Here is a 10,398-nt window from a genome sequence, read left to right as displayed (position 1 = left end):
TTGGAGATGTAACGAAGCAGCAGCAGACGGAGAGAATGAAAGCGGCCATTTTGAAGAAGGGCCATCAGGTTGTGATTGTCAAACATTTCTCCAGAACTGAAGTGTTTTGCGGGTTCGTCGGATTGTAAACGCAATCAAAACCAGTTAACACTGACCATGACCTTGTTTCTGATAGCTGTTCCCTGAAGCTGTGAGCTTGAATCGTTATGACTGATGGGTGGTTTGTGTTAACTGACCTACGGCTCGTTTGTGTAAACTGTTGCTTTGATTTTGTGCTCTCGGTGCAAAAATCTCCCTTTGTATGCCAAGATATATCTGTACCAGTGTATTGGAGTCATTCCAAAGATCCGTTCTTGAATCTGTTGTGACCGGCCAAGAGGCTTTGTGAAAACCATGACTGAACTTCTGTGATCAATACAAGTTGTGTTCAAAGCCCTGAATGTGAACACGTGATCCAGCCGTCACGTGGTTCAGGGGACTAGCACTTCTTTTTCTTACTGACATCGCCTGTTAGAAGTAACCCAGATCGGTCCATGCTGGATTTGGCACGTCCAAATGGTGCTTTTTTGTTCTTGTTATAATTATGTTATATGTTATAAATTGTGTTTCATACCTTGTATTGCCAAGACAGATGAGAACAAAAAGTCCTCGTGCTAGTTTCTGATCTGATGAGAGATAGTTTGGGACAGAGAATAATTATGGGAAAGCAACTCCCACAAAAAGAGAAATATTTTTCCAACTGCAAAATTTACCGAGTTGCTTGCTATAGTTTGATGACCTTTTTAGCTCATGAACTCGGTTCATTTGTTTCCTTCAGATAAGGGACTGAATGAAGTGAATGATCAGGGCTTGTTCCTCAGTACTTCCCTCAGCTGTGTGCCTGCTACACAGGCAGTACAGAATGTTGTTGGCATGAAGCTTGCGAACTCGGCTTGTCTGGACCCAGACTTTTACACTTTTTTTTTTTTTTTTTTTTTTTTTTTTTTTGATAACACATTATTACATTGCAGGGATGGTGGTTGTTTTTTTGTTGTTGTTTTTTTGCAAATGTCATGCATGCATGCACACTTTTGATACTGTTGTGCCCCATGTTAATGGCCAGTTTTCATGTGACCAGGTCTGTACTCCCCCGTGTTAATGTCCAGTTTTCATGGTCAGTACTCCCCCCACCCCCACCCCCAAATCCCCCGCCCCGTCCCGTGTTAATGTCTAATTTTCATGTTGTGACCAGGCCTGTATTCCCCCATGATGATGTCCACTTTTCAAGCAGTGACTGAACCTATATCCCCCCCACCCATATCGATGTCCAGTTTTCATGCTGTGAATGGGTATGTATTTTCCCCCTTGTTAATAACAGTTTTTATGCTATGTGTTTGTCTGTATTCCTTCACGTTTCTAAGCGCGTTGGGTTACGCTGCTGGTCAGGCATCTGCTTGGCAGATGTGGTGTAGCGTATATGGTTTTGTCCGAACGCAGCGACGCCTCCTTGAGCTACTGAAACTGAAACTGAAACTCCTTCACGTTGTATCCAAACCTTTGGTCCGCCTTGAGTGGTGTTAATGCCAAGAATAATGTTGATCAGCAGTAATAAGCGTTAAAAAAAAAGAAAAAAAAAGTCCAGTTTGCATTTTCAAAATTTGCTGTGGCTGTAAAAGATAACTCATGTTTTTCAGCATCAACATGTTGCAGTTTGTATGAACTGACAGCTGGGTTGCAGCATAACTTTCCGGTGCTGGCCATATCGACCCGCCCTGTCAGTGCAGACTCGGTGAAAATAATCACTTTGCTGAAGAATAGTACGGTGACAAATATCTGTGTGGACGGTATCACTGGTTTTGTTGAGCGTTTGCTAGTGTCCTTTATGTTCCGGAATAAAAACACTGTTCTGGAATGATATCAAAGTATGGTTTCCAGGGCACGTGACTGAGCAAAACTAGTCACAAAAGGTCAGCCATTCGTATCTTGAGAATAAAAATTGGTTCGTGATAAAAATCAAACGTTTGCAGATTGTATCGAGGCTTTATTCACATGTGAAAATGTATCATTGCACCAAATGTGTCATTCAGTTCATGAATTCAGAAAATTGTACGCATATTCTGCTCACTTTGACTTGGTTACCGAGTGTACATGCTGTAAGCATTTTGAAATGGTCGCTCGATGTGCACTTAAGGTGATACGCTCTCACATTCAAAAGTGGACAAAAGGGGTTGGGTGGTACAACTCTGCGCATGACACCAGTTGTTTCCCTTTGCCTGTGGGATCGTTTCCAAAGCGCATTGTCATGGGGCAAAAAGCTCACCGGCAATGTTTGACAAAGTGTTTTAGTGAGGGAGGGCATGTTAGGGTTTGGGGTTTTTTGTTGTTGGTGTGTTGTTGTTTTTTCTCTTTTTTTGGGGGGGTGGGGGGTGGTTATTTTTTTGGTTGTTTTTAGTAGTTCAGTCGATTTTGTAACATTTCCATGCGTTAATGCAAACTCTCGTTTTGTAACATTTTGTAACAAACGCGCAAGTCATGGAGCTGTCAAATTTACCCTTTTTTTATATTTACATCTCCACGACTTGCGCGATTGTAAAGACCCATTACCTATGGTGGCTTGTTTTCATTCAAATTGTAATTTTGTCTTGATCATGTGCGATGTATAATCACTGCCTTTTCAGGGAGCAGTGGCGAAAATAAAACAATCTGAATGGGACGTGGATTGTCTTTCTCGTAAATATAACAAGAACACTACTAGGGGGAGGAAGGGCTGAATCACAAAGTTGGACTTAGATACTATTTGCATCAGTCATTCCTCCCCCTTTAACTCTCTCCATACGAACGGCGAAAGAGACGACGTTAACAGCGTTTCACCCCAATTACCATCATCAAAATAATGCAAGCGGAAGGCTCTTATATTGAAGACGTGAATGTTGACAAAGAATACCACAATTCTGACGACGGAAGCTAAAGGTTGGGTCATTCAGACACCCACTGGACATCCGAGGGGTCTGTGTAGAGGAGAAGAAAGGACTGGCCGTACTGAGTGAGTTAACTCACTCAGGACGGCCAGTCCTCTCCTCTGCCCTACAGACACCGCCTCGGACTTCCACTGGGTGTCTGAATGACCCAACCTTTTGCTTCCGTCGTCAGAAATGCGGTATTGGTTCTCTACATACACCTATTCAGTATAAGAGCCTTCCGCTTGTGATATTTTGATGTTAATTGCGGTGAAACTCTGTCATCATCGTCTTTTTCGCCGTTCGTATGGAGAGAGTTAAAAAAAAAATCTCAGTAAATAGCACAAATATTAATTTAAAACTTGTTTATTCAAACATTACACACATTTTATTTTGCAAAAGAAATGTTAAGCAAACTAAATTTTCAACAACAAAAAAAAATTGGGGGAGGAAGGCCCATATATACAAACTATGTGCAGCTTTGTGATTCGGTCCGTTCCTGCATGTAATGAATCTTAATTATAAACCCTACCTACCATGTCTGTTTAGCGGGGGATTCAAATATGGGTGCTGGTCCATGCGAGAGAGTGGCCTGGAGTGAAACAGTAATGTTCCAAACTGAACAGGCCATTGACAGTGAACGAGCCAGTGGCCCCCACCATACAGTCACTCCTTAACTCTCTCCATACGAACGGCGAAAGAGACGACGTTAACAGCGTTTCATCCCAATTACCATCATCAAAATATTGCAGGCGGAACGCTCTTACACTGTAGAGGTGAATGTTGACAAAGAATACCACAGTTCTGACGACAGAAGCTAAAGGCTGGGTCATTCAGACACCCACTGGACATCCGAGGGGTCTGTGTAGAGGAGAAGAGAGGACTGGCCGTACTGAGTGAGTTAATCAACAAACACACACACACACAAAAACCCGCACCAGATCAGGACCACTGAATCGCACAGTTTCAATGACAATTCCAAGTTGATCACCCTCATATACATTTTTCACCCTTGCCAGAACGGAACACGAGGGACTAGCACCCATACCACTGAAATGGATGTTCGGAAAATGAAGGGAAGACAGGCAAATGGGAAGTGCACCAGCTTGAAAACGTGCGCATGTTTAGGAGTGCGCTCGCTCGCTCACGTTTTCAAGTTGGCAAACTGTCCACTCACCTTGACCCGGCTACGTCTTCTATTCCGAACATCGGAAATATTACGACCTTTTTTTCTTTCCTTTATTTTCTTTCTTTCTTTCTTTCTTCTTTCTTTCCTTCTTTCTTCTTTCTTTCTTTCTTTTTTTTTTTTTTAAGTGGTTGTGGGTGGGGATTACCGCAATTTCAATGCCAGCAGTCCACAGGGAAATGTCAATGTTTGGCACTACTGTTGTCAAGCCACTTTGGGTGGTGTACAGTAGTGCCTGTTTTGATCCAACCTACGCGGTACACCACCTACTGAGCCCCCCGCCCCCCATAACCCCCCTTAATGCAGACAATAATCCCTTGGTTACTGAGTGTCACCTCCGGAGTGGAGACCGCCACCATGTCCCAACGACAGTCCCCCGTGAATCTGCTGACACCAAAGCCTGGCAGGAACCTACCACAGGCGTGGATGGGGGTGGGGAGTGGACATAGAAATTGGTGCAACGATGAGAGCACGGCATAAAAGGCCATACATTTTGAGGGGTGGGGGTGGGGGGGGACATTGTCCTAACCGATTACGTGAATACTTCACCACTTATCAATTAAAACGTCTGGCATTGTCCTAACCGATTACATGAATACTTCACCAGTGATCAATTAAAATGTCTGGCATTGTCTTAACCGATTACATCAATACTTCACCAGTGATTAAGTTTAAACCTCATTCTCATATCTGAAGACACCGCCATGTCTATTTGGGAAAAATAAACCATTAAACCATTCTTCAGTATATCCGAGTTGAAAATGCTGCTGGCATCGTCCAAACTACTTAGAGCCACAGTACATACTTCAGTGTATCTCCCCTTCAAATGCCGCCGGCACTATCAGAACTAATGACTAAAGACTCACAATCAGTACTTTTGCTTGCTTCCCTTTCTAAAGCTGCAAGCACTGTCCAAGCTAATGATTGAAGATCGACAATTGTTCTCTGGTGTTGCCCTGCACTTCACAGGTCCGTCAACTGGGTTAACGTCTCCACCGTTCATAACATTTAAAACACAGAATGACGGGCGCAATAGCCGAGTGGTTAAAGCGTTGGACTTTCAATCTGAGGGTCCCGGGTTCGAATCACGGTGACGGCGCTTGGTGGATAAAGGGTGGAGATTTTTACGATCTCCCAGGTCAACATATGTGCAGACATGCTAGTGCCTGAACCCCCTTCGTGTGTATATGCAAGCAGAAGATCAAATACGCACGTTAAAGATCCTGTAATCCATGTCAGCGTTCGGTCGGTTATGGAAACAAGAACATACCCAGCATGCACACCTACGAAAACGGAATATGGCTGCCTACATGGCGGGGTAAAAACGGTCATACACGTAAAAGCCCACTCATGTGCATACGAGTGAACGCAGAAGAAGAAGATTAACTTGACGCTTGGTTTGATTCTTCCAGTCAAGCTTGGGAGAAAGGGGCAGAGCGGGATTCAAACCCAGACCCTCACAGACACTGTATCAACCCAGACCTTCACAGACACTGTATCAACCCAGACCCTCACGGACACTGTATCAACCCAGACCCTCACGGACACTGTATCAACCCAGACCCTTACGGACACTGTATCAACCCAGACCCTCACGGACACTGTATCAACCCAGACCCTTACGGACACTGTATCAACCCAGACCCTCACGGACACTGTATCAACCCAGACCCTCACGGACACTGTATCAACCCAGACCCTTACGGACACTGTATCAACCCAGACCCTCACAGACACTGTATCAACCCACACCCTCACGGACACTGTATCAACCCACACACTCACAGACACTATATCAACCCAGACCCTTACGGACACTGTATCAAACCCAGACCCTTACAGACACTGTATCAACCCAGACCCTTACAGACACTGTATCAACCCAGACCCTCACAGACACTGTATCAACCCAGACCCTTACAGACACTGTATCAACCCAGAGCCTTACGGACACTGTATCATCCCAGACCCTCACGGACACTGTATCAACCCAGAGCCTTACGGACACTGTATCATCCCAGACCATCACGGACACTGTATCAACCCAGACCCTCACGGACACTGTATCAACCCAGACCCTCCACTGTATCAACCCACACCCTTACGGACACTGTATCAACCCACACCCTTACGGACACTGTATCAACCCACACCCTTACAGGACACTGTATCAACCCAGACCCTCACGGACACTGTATCAACCCAGACCCTTACGGACACTGTATCAACCCACACCCTCACGGACACTGTATCAACCCAGACCCTTACCCTCACAGACACTGTATCAACCCAGACCCTTACCCTCACGGACACTGTATCAACCCAGACCCTTACCCTCACAGACACTGTATCAACCCAGACCCTTACCCTCACGGACACTGTATCAACCCAGACCCTCACGGACACTGTATCAACCCAGACCCTCACGGACACTGTATCAACCCAGACCCTTACCCTCACGGACACTGTATCAACCCAGACCCTCACGGACACTGTATCAACCCAGACCCTCACAGACACTGTATCAACCCAGACCCTCACGGACACTGTATCAACCCAGACCCTTACCCTCACGGACACTGTATCAACCCAGACCCTTACCCTCACGGACACCGTATCAACCCAGACCCTCACGGACACCGTATCAACCCAGACCCTCACAGACACTGTATCAACCCAGACCCTCACGGACACTGTATCAACCCAGACCCTTACGGACACTGTATCAACCCAGACCCTCACGGACACTGTATCAACCCAGACCCTTACCCTCACGGACACTGTATCAACCCAGACCCTTGCGGACACTGTATCAACCCATACCCTTACGGACACTGTATCAACCCAGACCATCACAGACACTGTATCAACCCAGACCCTTACGGACACTGTATCAACCCAGACCATCACGGACACTGTATCAACCCAGACCCTCACGGACACTGTATCAACCCAGACCATCACGGACACTGTATCAACCCAGACCCTTACGGACACTGTATCAACCCAGACCCTCACGGACACTGTATCAACCCAGACCCTTACGGACACTGTATCATCCCAGACCCTCACAGACACTGTATCATCCCAGAGCCTTACGGACACTGTATCAACCCAGACCCTTACGGACACTGCATCAACCCAGACCCTCACGGACACTGTATCAACCCAGACCCTCACAGACACTGTAACAACCCAGACCCATACAGACACTGTATCAACCCAGACCCTTACGGACACTGTATCAACCCAGACCCTTACGGACACTGTATCATCCCAGACCCTTACGGACACTGTATCAACCCAGACCCTTACCCTCACAGACACTGTATCAACCCAGACCCTCACGGACACTGTATCAACCCAGACCCTCACGGACACTGTATCAACCCAGACCCTCACGGACACTGTATCAACCCAGACCCTCACGGACACTGTATCAACCCAGACCCTTACAGACACTGTATCAACCCAGACCCTTACGGACACTGTATCAACCCAGACCCTTACGGACACTGTATCAACCCAGACCCTCACAGACACTGTATCAACCCAGACCCTTACGGACACTGTATCGGCAGATGAGCCACCTTCCTCCACAGGATAGGACACGAATCAAGTGACCGGAGACTGCGAATATCACTTTGTTCAGTAGTGGAATGCCCTGCAGTTCGTAATATCCACAATCAGAATTTACCTTAGTGTTACAGGACACGACCAAACTTCCAGAAAACGTGCAGCCTTACTCAGGGTGTGGGGAACCCCACCAACAGATCCACATCAACTGACGACCTAAAGTGTGTCCGATGACGTGCTGCCAGGCACTGATATCAAACAAGACTTCACGGAGTCCGACCACCAGTGCCTCGCGACTCGTCTCAAGGCTCAGGCTGCAACCGCTTCACTCAGGGTCGCAGGAAAATTGCAAAGGCCGTGTTGATGTAAAAAATTGACATGGGCCTCGTTGACCTTCCCCTCAGCTATTTGTATCTGGAATGCCCTTTCCTCCCCCTCCTCTACCTTCTCCACCGACTCCCCATATGCCGAAAGACAAGTGACCCTCCACCCGCCCCCCGGCGCCCCCCAGCCCATATAATTATTGCCAAAAAAACGGATGGCTAAAATTGCTTACGCTTTTTCGTGGTAAATAATTGCCGACGTGACTTGCTTCGGACAGTTGCAACCCCTCCTTTTTTTTCTTCTTTTTTTTATACTTTTTTTTTTTTTAATACTTTTTTTTTTTAAATGACATACAACGGGAGTTCACTCTTCCCGGTGTTCCGATCCATACGACATTTGTTGTTACTTCCCCTGACAATTGATCTGGAAAGATCTACGATCTGAACATAGACAACGGGAGTGTGTGTAAATCCGATCGATATTCTGAAAATCAGTGTAAGTGTATGCTCTCAATACAGCAGCTTTCTTTTGACAAGAGTTGGAGAAGAAACACACACACACACACACACACACACACACACACACACACACACGATTCCATCATGCAAGCTAGCAGTGCTACTGTCTAGCAAAAGCGAGGACGCAATTTTAAGACACGGTCAATTTGTATATATGGCATATTCAGTATATAAAAATAAAATTTAAAAGATAAATTAATTAATTGCGCGCGCGCGCGCGTGTGTGTGTAGTAGTAGTAGTAGTAGTAGTCGTTGCTTGTTCGTTTGTTTGTGTGTGTTCAGTTGTAGTAGTAGTCAGTAGTACTGAGTAGTCTGTGTGTGTGTGTGTGTGTGTGTGTGTGTGTGTCACTGTGTGTGTGTGTGTGTGTTTCTTCGACTTAGTCTTGCCACTGGAAATTGGTGGACCCGGACGAGAGAGTGAGGTCGACGTTGCGCAACTCCTCTTCACTTTAAACAAACTCATCGCGCAAGTCATCAGTCATCCATCATCATTTCAAAGAGGCATTAGTCTTGAGACCAAGCTAAAGGTCTACAGAGCAGTAGTTCTCCCCACACTACTGTACGCCTGCGAAACTTGGACAGTGTACCAACGACATGCCAAGAAGCTGAACCACTTCCACACAACATGCCTCAGGAAGCTACTGAACATCAAGTGGCAAGACAGGACCCCAGACACAAAGGTGCTCGCAAAAGCCACCCTTCCCAGCATCTTCACCATCCTGATGCAGTCCCAGCTTCGCTGGGCTGGACACGTGGCGCGCATGCCAGACCATCGGCTGCCCAAAAGGCTCTTCTATGGCGAGCTGCAACAAGGGAAGAGATCACACGGAGGTCAGAAGAAGCGCTTCAGAGATACTCTGAAAGTCTCTCTTAAAGCGTTTGATATCAACCCTGACTCCTGGGAGGAATCTGCAGTGGACCGTGACAAATGGCGCGCTGCTGTGCACAAAGGCGCCAAGTTGTGCGAAGGCAAACAGGATTGCAGCAGCTGTTCAGAAGAGGCAGTCCAGAAAGTCACGGGCAAACAAGCTCCCTGACAATGATATGCCTGTCTTTGTCTGCCCCAACTGTCAGCGAACATTTCGTGCGCAGATTGGACTATTCAGCCATCTGCGCATTCACAGATAGATTCATGAGCATCCTCCCCCCCACCCCACCACCACCCTGCCCCCATCCCCCAGCTGGATGACAACGATAGTCATCATCGATCTCGATGGACACACCACCAGTAGTAGTAGTCAGAGTCGTTGCTTGTTTGTTTGTTTGTGTGTGTTCAGTTGTAGTAGTAGTCAGTAGCAGTAGTCTCTGTGTGTGTGTGTGTGTGTGTGTGTGAGAGAGAGAGAGAGAGAGAGAGAGAGAGAGAGAGGGAGGGAGGGAGGGAGGGAGGAAGAGAGACTGAGAGAGAGAGAGAGCGGGTGAGCGGTGTATGTGTGTGTGTGTTTGACAGGGTGTTTGTTATCACTGTAAGTGATATTAGACAATAACAACAACAACAACAACAAAGGGGGTGGATGGGGGCCGAGACTTTAGGGGGACTGAGTGAGGGAACTTACGCGCGCGCGCGCGTGCGTGTGTGTTACGTGTGTGTGTGTGTGCCAGTGTGTGTCAGTGTGTGAGTGTATGTGTGCAGTGCAGCGCCGGGTGCATGCGGTGTGTGTGTGTGTGTGTGTGTGTGTGTGTGTGTGTGTGTTAGTAACACGCCTTGCAGAATTGCTTTTCACAAGATTATGCACCAGTGCAATGTGATCGAAGTTTGTGGAACTTTCTCTCAAGCCCACTTCGACTGATTTCCAGTCCTTATTTTAGCTTTCAAAGAGAGAGAGAGAGTAGCAAACAGCGAAATGAAGACATAAGCATC

The 10,398-nt window shown here is 46.8% G+C and overlaps 1 protein-coding gene across 4 annotated transcripts in view; it reads left to right on the top strand.

Moving 5' to 3' along the window:
• The window catches only part of LOC143301294 (uncharacterized), an 18,331-nt gene extending 15,639 nt beyond the window's left edge, over positions 1-2,692 (top strand). For all 4 annotated transcript variants that reach the window (XM_076615494.1, XM_076615495.1, XM_076615496.1 and 1 more), the window contains exon 3: positions 1-2,692. This exon is cut by the window's left edge and continues 578 nt beyond it. The gene's annotated coding sequence lies outside the window, so the exon portion shown is untranslated.
• Positions 2,693-10,398: the final 7,706 nt, after the last annotated feature.

This window comes from Babylonia areolata, chromosome 27 (genome assembly GCF_041734735.1).
Source record: "Babylonia areolata isolate BAREFJ2019XMU chromosome 27, ASM4173473v1, whole genome shotgun sequence".
Taxonomy (NCBI): Eukaryota; Metazoa; Mollusca; class Gastropoda; order Neogastropoda; family Buccinidae; genus Babylonia; species Babylonia areolata.
This window is presented reverse-complemented; position numbering and strand designations above follow the sequence as displayed.